The 8,023-nt window shown below is 37.7% G+C and overlaps 1 protein-coding gene across 2 annotated transcripts in view; it reads right to left on the reverse strand.

Moving 5' to 3' along the window:
• The window catches only part of LOC309630031 (uncharacterized protein NECTIN3-AS1-like), a 56,519-nt gene extending 52,825 nt beyond the window's left edge, over positions 1-3,694 (reverse strand). The window contains exon 1 of one of the 2 annotated variants that reach the window (XM_082394794.1): positions 2,341-3,694. The gene's annotated coding sequence lies outside the window, so the exon portion shown is untranslated. Of the gene's footprint in view, positions 1-1,486 lie in introns of both variants that reach the window. The other variant, XM_082394795.1, reaches the window with a different exon arrangement.
• Between the last annotated feature and the right edge of the window lie 4,329 nt (positions 3,695-8,023).

Consider the following 8,023-nt stretch of genomic DNA (forward strand, 5'->3'; position numbering starts at 1 on the left):
CACCTCTAGGAACCACACTGCCTGCTTAGCAGTCGCTCTCTGTGGCTCAGCTTTGTTTACTTTCTGAGGTTGCTGATTAACTGATGTGTTTTCTGTCAACTGAAATTTACAGACACATTACCATGTTTGACAGGCACTGTGAGCTACAGTACAAGAATTTCCTGAGGAGAAAAGTGCAGCAAGCTTTACTGGAAGGCTTTTAATTCCCTTCTAGCTAAGGCAGTGTTTCCTACCTCCATTAATACCATTGGTGTGAAATGTTAAAAATCCCTCACTAAAATTCTTGTTCACCAGGGGCCTGCATTTCCAAAAGGTAACTTTTCTTCTAAACCAAGGTAGACTATAATAGATACTTGCAACACAGATTCTTAATAACAGGCTACGTTGACCGAGCAAGAGAAGCTTTTCATATTTTATGAAGGGGAGCAGAAGTTAAAGCTTCCAGTCAACAAGTTACCCAGGCTCTGAATAAGTACAGACCCGGGAAAAGAGAAACTGAGGTGCTTTGAAAGACAAATGAATAGAAGCAAGTGCACAGAAAAAAAGATTGATTTGTGTATTTTATTGTGCAGGAGCTATACTAGCCCGAAGGCGTGGACAGGTTAATGAATTTCCTGAGGTCACACAAGATGAGGTTGGTAGCATATAGAATCAATGGATAACCCTACATCTGAAGAAGAAAAAAACAATGACATGTAGAATGACTTTTAGAAATCCTTCAGGCACAAAAGGAGCCATGAACATAAAATCCAGATAATCTGAGAAAGTGTCACTGAAGGTTAGAAGAAAGTAGGATTCTGTGATTTAAGAAGTACATAATATTTTTGTCTATGTATTTAATATAAGCCATGTCAGTACTCACTATCAACCCACACTGGCCCCAACTTACCAAAAACGAAACTAGGCAAAAAGTAGCTGAGGGTCACAAAGCACTGCCTATTATAAATGATCACTTCTAGGCCTGTGGCTTGGCTACCACACCAGCCTGTCTTCTTACCGTTATACTGCCTGCAGCAGCAGCATTTGCAGTTATTTAATTATACTTGAGCAAATTCTGAAGTAGAGACCAAGAAATTACTATATGGATACAATTAAATGAAAAAAACTCTTGAGTGTTTAAGATAAAATCTAGGGCCGGAGCTAGAGTCTGAAAGTACTGAAAGGGTAAGCTGTGGCTTTGGAGTATTTCTGGTTCATGATAGAGATTTCACTAGTAGAACTGAGAGCAAAGGAACAATTGATCATTCACCTGAAAGCAACGGCCAGACAGCACTAACTCTTTGGTGGTTTTGTGCTAAAGAAGAGACCGGTTTGTTTCCTGCTTAACAGGAATTGAAAGCTAAGTTGCCAACCTTCTAACCTTATTATAAATATGTGTTATATACATGACCATGTGCATCCATCCATGTGAAATACATACACATGGAGAAATATCACTCCCAAAGATATTTACATAGGTATAAATTTATTAAGGAGGTACTAGTACCTTGTTTGAGATGTTAAGAGCCAAGTATTACACAACCCTGGTATAGTTTCTCTCATTACTAGATGAGTTGAAAAAAGAAAAGAAAAAAATAAGCACAGTGAAATTGAAGGAAGAACTGCAGCTCTGGCAGATGCTTCTCTTGTGTGAGCTTTCTTCTAAAGAGGATGAAATGCAGATGCAAATGAAAAGTGAAAGTTTAAATGTGTTTTGTATAAATGTGAGGAGTAAACATGTCGAGCAGCTAAATTAGTTGCATATGTGTTGAGAGAGAAGGGTGATGTCATTTGAAGAGCTAAAATTGGAGGTGAGCAATGACAATGACCGAGAAACAAACTCTCTAGGTGTTAGTGTCAATATAGGAGATGAGAAACAGAACGGAGAGGCTAGAGAGGAAGCAGGGGAACAGTCTGATCAAATTATGTTTGGTCGGGTTTAAGAAGTATGTGCCTGAGAAAGGGAAGGAAAGAGGGAGAAGTTCATACCAACATACTTTAATAAGCAACCAAATAAATACAATTTTAAATTAACTTGCAATGGTGATATTAGTACACTGTTAAAAGGACAGATGCAAGCAGAAGATTAGATGAGGAAGAAGCATGCTATTTGGTAACTAAGAGAGAACTAAATATTTATACCATGACATCTAAGTTACCCAAAGTAGTATCCAGGAAGATGGAGGGTAGGTCATCCAAGTAAGTGAATATTTAGAATAATGAAATCTTAACCCGTTGCATCTGATTACAAACAATGCAATCATTTTGTTGAAAAGCTCACTGAGATATAGAGGACTCCTCCCTGCTCAAATAACATACACAGTAGGATTTACCCTTTTCTTGGTAACACAGAAATCTTACCATGAGCATCCTGCTGATGTTCTGGATGGTGCATAGCAATTGAGGACTTCGGATTTCAGAATGGACTCACTGAATTCCTCCCACCTACTAATCTAGGCTAGATGCCAATTTTTAGCATCTCTTCCTCTGTGGCAAGTCTGATGATATGGAGGGCAGCCTCGTCACTAAATGTCCACAGACTGCTGCTCTAGTTATTTAAGCAGTTTCTTCCTTTATCCCTAGGCTGGCTTCCTAGACATCCTTTGCTCACTTTCTGGGTGGAACCTAACATGAAGTAAAGACTGATAGAGGAAAAATTAGTTTTAGTCATTTTGTGTCATACTGACTCACAAAGGAAAAATGTGGTTCTACTCGGCTAAACAGCACAATGTATGAGATTCATGCATAGGCTGATTCTAATTTCGAGAAATTTTATGCTAAATTTTGAGAGTGAAAATTATATACTGCTTGACAGGTAGAGGGAGAGGGCCTTGCTATTATCATCTTGCCTTCTCTCATCTGATTTTTGCCTTACACTCACCCTTGCGCACACTGTCCACACGCAGCCTTTAGCCAGTTTTTCACATTGACACTTCTGTGCAAGAGCAAAAGCTCCAAAGAAGTCCCACTCTATTATGTGCTCCAAGATAAGATATACACAAAAATTGCATTTTTTGGAAAACATGTCACCACCTTAAACACAAAATCTTCCCCAACTCCTACTTCTGGTCCATGATTTCCTTCTTTCAGAAAGGAGGCAGGAGAGGTTAGATGAAATGAAGTGAGCACTTCCTCCCTTGAGAATCTGCTTGCTCAATATCGTAACCTTGCAACTATACTTAATATTTCCTTTGGATTAAATGTCATAGATATAAGATCCAGCTACACTAAACATGAATGTGTACCTAAGCTTAATACAAATGACCTGGATGCCTCAAGGGGAGTTTTTTTATACTTCCCTCTGAAATTAGAAGGTGTAGATAAATGACCCCTCTTATTTCAGAGGGAAAGAGAGTTCTAGGTTTGTCATTTGGCTTTTTTTATGTTTGTCTCATTATTTAAAAGAATTAATGCACTCCCCATTTGTCTGCTCTGAGAAAAAACACAGATGGCTTCTTGGAATTGTGTAGATCTAAAGTGCTTAAAAGGGAGGGAGGGGATATGGGGATATATGTATACATATAGCTGATTCACTTTGTTATAAAGCAGAAACTAACACAACATTGTAAAGCAATTATACTCCAATAAAGATATAAAAAATTTTTTAAAGTTTAAAAAAGTGAGTCTCATTTTGATTGAATTAACTAGAGATGTTATCTGAAAAGGATTAACTCAATCATATATCAAATACTTAAGACAAACAAGAATAAACTTTCCTTTCTGTCTTCAAAAACCAAGCAATCAGAAATCAGAAAAGTTTCTTCACTGCTTAGGGGTGATTAGATGTAATGACAAAGAATCAGAGATAAAAAGTTAGAATGAAAAGTCTTGGGTTTTCCAGTTTAAAAATGGTGGTGTAGAAGACCTTGAACTCACCTCCTACCACAAACACAGTGAATATACACCTACACATAAAGCAGTTCTTCCTGAAGAAGAACTGAGGGCTGATAACAGATTCTGCACAGCAAACAATAGAGGGAACACACAGAGATGGGTAGGAAAGACAGAGACATGGTACTGATGGGAACCCCACACCCAACACAGCAATCTGCATTACGGAGGGATATCACTGAGAAGCCAGGTTGTAGACTCACTCACCCTGGGACACAGTGAAAAAACAGTGATTTTAAAGGGCACCTAGACTATACATTAAGGAAATCCATTTACTAACCCCAGAGCATCTGCCAAAAAAGTGGGGAACTGCTGGAACTCTCTCTGTGGTCAAAGGTTCCAGAGAGCACCATATTTTGCATTCCTCCTCCACCTTGATAGCAAGGTGGAAATATGGCTCACACTCTAGGTGGTCTGCCAAGGCTGCCCCAGTGCACCCCAGGCCCTTCGACCACACCTGCTACAGCAATCTCCTAAAGGTGGCCCCAGCACAGGGCACCACAAGACCCCATGCCTGCATTTTTCCAAAGAAGACATACTAATGGCCAAAAGGCACATGTAAAGGTTGTCAACATGACTGATCACCAGGAATATGCAAGTCAAAATCACAATGAGATATCACATCACACCTGTCAGAGTGGCTATTATCAAAAAAAAAAAAAAAAAAGAAAGAAAGAAATAACAAGTGTTGGCAAGGATATGGACAAAAGGGAACCCTTGTGCATTCTTGGTGGAAATGTAAATTCGTACAACCACTATGGAAAACAGTATGAAGGTTCTTCAGATTAAAAATAGAACTACTATATGATCCAGCAACTCCACGTCTGGATATTTATCTGAAAGAAATGAAAACACCAATTTGAAAAGATATATGTACGCCAGTGTTCATTATAGCATTTTTTACAATAACCAGGATATGGAAGCAACTTAACTGACCACAGAGAAATGAATGGAAAAAGAAGATGTGGTATATACATACAACAGAATATTACTCAGCCATTAAAAAAGAATGAAATCTTGCCATTTGTAACAACATGGATGGACCTAGAGGGTAAGTGAAATATGTCAGACAAAGAATGATAAAAAGCATATGATTTACTTATACGTGGAATCTAAAAAACAAAACAAATGAACAAAAATAATAAAACAGAAATAGATTCATAGGTACAGAGATCAAACTGGTGGCTGCTAGCAGGTAGGGGAGTGGAGAGATAAGCTAAATAGGCAAAAGGGATTAAGAGGTACAAACTTCCAATTACAAAATAAATAAGTCACAGGGATGTGATGTATGGCATAGGGAATATAGTCAATAATAAAGTAATAACTTTGTATGGTGACAAATGGTAACTAGACATCGTGGTGATCATTTCATAATGCATAAAAATATCAACTCATTATGTTGTACACCTGAAACTAATATAATCTTGTAAGTCAATTTTATTTCAATTAAAAAAAGAATGAAAAGTTTTACTGCCTTAATAACTAGACATGAGAATCTGAAAGTCCCTCCAACCATTGGACAACATATAACAATGAATGGATAACATGAAACTCAAGAAGAAGGCAACATGATTGAGCAAAAAGAAGGCTAGATAACAAAAAAGCAAGAATGATATACTGACCTAGTTTCAAACTGGAGAGATATTACTCATTCCTGAAGAAGCAGCTGGTGGTCAAAGTATAAACTATCCTTATATGATAAGTTTATTTCCCAAATGACTGATAACAAGATGCCTCCACCTTTAAGTTCTCCAATTTTCTGGGGTCACTCTTCCTGTAGTTTATATTTTAAGTAGGTCAAGGCTTCATCCTTCATAATCCTTGGAGGATTTTACATATTTCACAAGAATTCTGAGAACTACTAGAGTCAAATGCTCTCATGGTCACCTCTTATGCTGCTTCATAGCAAAGTCAACAACCTGAAATCAAATACTACACATCTTTGTTTTTAAAGTCCTTCAATCAACCTCTATTCTTCCCTCCCTACCACCATGGAAATCTCTCATTGGAAAAACTTTCCTCTCAAAAAGCCCAGCTTCCTAACACATTGCTGCATCAACCAGCATAAGCATCCTTAAATCTCACCTTTCATACTGTCCCTAACTTCTATCTCCCAGGCTACCTGAGTTACCTCTAGATACTCTTTTATGCAAAGTTATTCAGCACTCAGCTTTGCCTTCTATTTCACAACATTGACTGTACATTGGAATCACCTGAGAAACATATAGCATCCCAAAGACCAGGTCCCATCCTATACCAAATGAATTACCGTCTCTGTGGGTGAGACCAGAATATCATTACATTTTAAAAGTTCCCCAAGTGATTCTAATGTACAGCCAAAGTTGAAAACTTTTCTAGCCCAGTGCCTCTTGGGCTTTAATGTGCATAGAAACCACTGGGGGACCTTGTTAAAATACAGATTCTGATCAGTAGATGTGAAGTGAAGGCCCAAGATTCTGCATTTCTAATAAGCACCCCGTACTACCCTTTGAGTAGCAAGATTCTAGACCAGTAATTTCCAAACTTGTGGCACACTGAAATCATGCGGGGAGTTTTAAAAACTGATGCCTGGGCCCTCACCCCAGCCATCAGAATTTTTAGTTTTCTAGGTGTTTCCAAACCCCTGTTTTAGACCATGAGTTCAGGAAGAGTGAGTCTGTCGTCATATCTGTTATCTCTTCCATTTCCAAACCAAAGCCATCTTTCCAATATCAATCTGGCTATTCCCCTTGTATGCAAAAGCTTTTGTAGTTGGCTCTTATTTTAAACAGCATTTTGCCATCCCAGTTAAAGAATGCTGTATGTGTGTCTAGGACAACTATTTATTAACCAGTATTAGTTACTCTCCACTAGGAATTTATATACAAAGACCCAATACAATAACACCTTTGAGTATACCTTTACCTAAATAGACATTTCTCCAAAGAAGACATACAGATGGACAACAGGCACATAAAAAGATGCTCAACGTCACTAACTACTAGAGAAATGCAAATCAAAACTACACTGAGGTATCACCTTATACCGGTCAGAATGGCCATCATGAGAAAGTCCACAAATAATAAATGCTGGAGAGGGTGTGGAGAAAAGGGAACCCTCCTGCGATGTCTGTGGGAATGTAAATTGGTGCAGCCTCTATGGAGAACAGTATGGAAGTTCCTTAAAAAATTAAAAATAGAGTTACCATACGATCCAACAATCCCAATCCTGGGCATATAAATTCAAAAACTCTAATTTGAAAAGATACATACACCCCAAAGTTCATAGCAGCACTATTACAATAGCCAGGACACAGGAGCAACATAAATATCCATTGTTAGATAAATGGATAAAGAAGATGTGTTATATATATATACAGTGAAATATTACTCACCCATAAAAAAGAATTAAATAATGCCATTTGCAGCAACATGGATAGACCTAGAGATTATTGTACTAAGTGAAGTAAGTCAGAGAAAGAAAATATCATGTGGTATCACTTATATGTGGAATCTAAAAAATGATACAAATGAACTTACAAAACAGAAATGGACTCAGATATAGAAAACAAATTTATGGTCACCAAAGGGGAAAGGGGAGGGAGGGATAAATTAGTAGGAATTTGGGATTAACAGATACACACTACTATATATAAACTAGATAAACAACAAGGACCTACTGTATGGCATAGGGAACTATATTCAATATCTTGTAATAACCTATAATGGAAAAGAATCTGAAAAAGAATATATATATACACACATATATATATAAAGCTGAATCACTCTGCTATAGTTTCCCTGAAACTAACACAACATTTTAAATCAACTATACTTCAATAAAAAATTGTTTGTTTGGGGGAAGAAAGAAAAAGTATTATCTTTAGCAGGTATTTCTAAATCCAGGTGGACTTTATCAGCCATCAGGTCTCAATAATAAGACCAACTGGACATTGCTCCATAATTGGTATCACGATATGGGCTCTTGTAAAATTGGTACTTAAGTACCAAGAGTGCCAAAGTCTTACCCTGGGGGGTAGTTAATGGGTTATTCACTTCATGGAAGCCCATCCGGATGTCAAGAGAATCACTGGTGAGTTTATATGGGGAGTCAGAGTCAGTGGTTGACTACACCACTAGCTTTATAGGCAGACACTCCTATGTTTAAATTCTCT

The sequence above is a fragment of the Balaenoptera borealis genome (genome assembly GCF_965194805.1).
Source record: "Balaenoptera borealis genome assembly, chromosome: 5".
Lineage (NCBI taxonomy): Eukaryota > Metazoa > Chordata > Mammalia > Artiodactyla > Balaenopteridae > Balaenoptera > Balaenoptera borealis.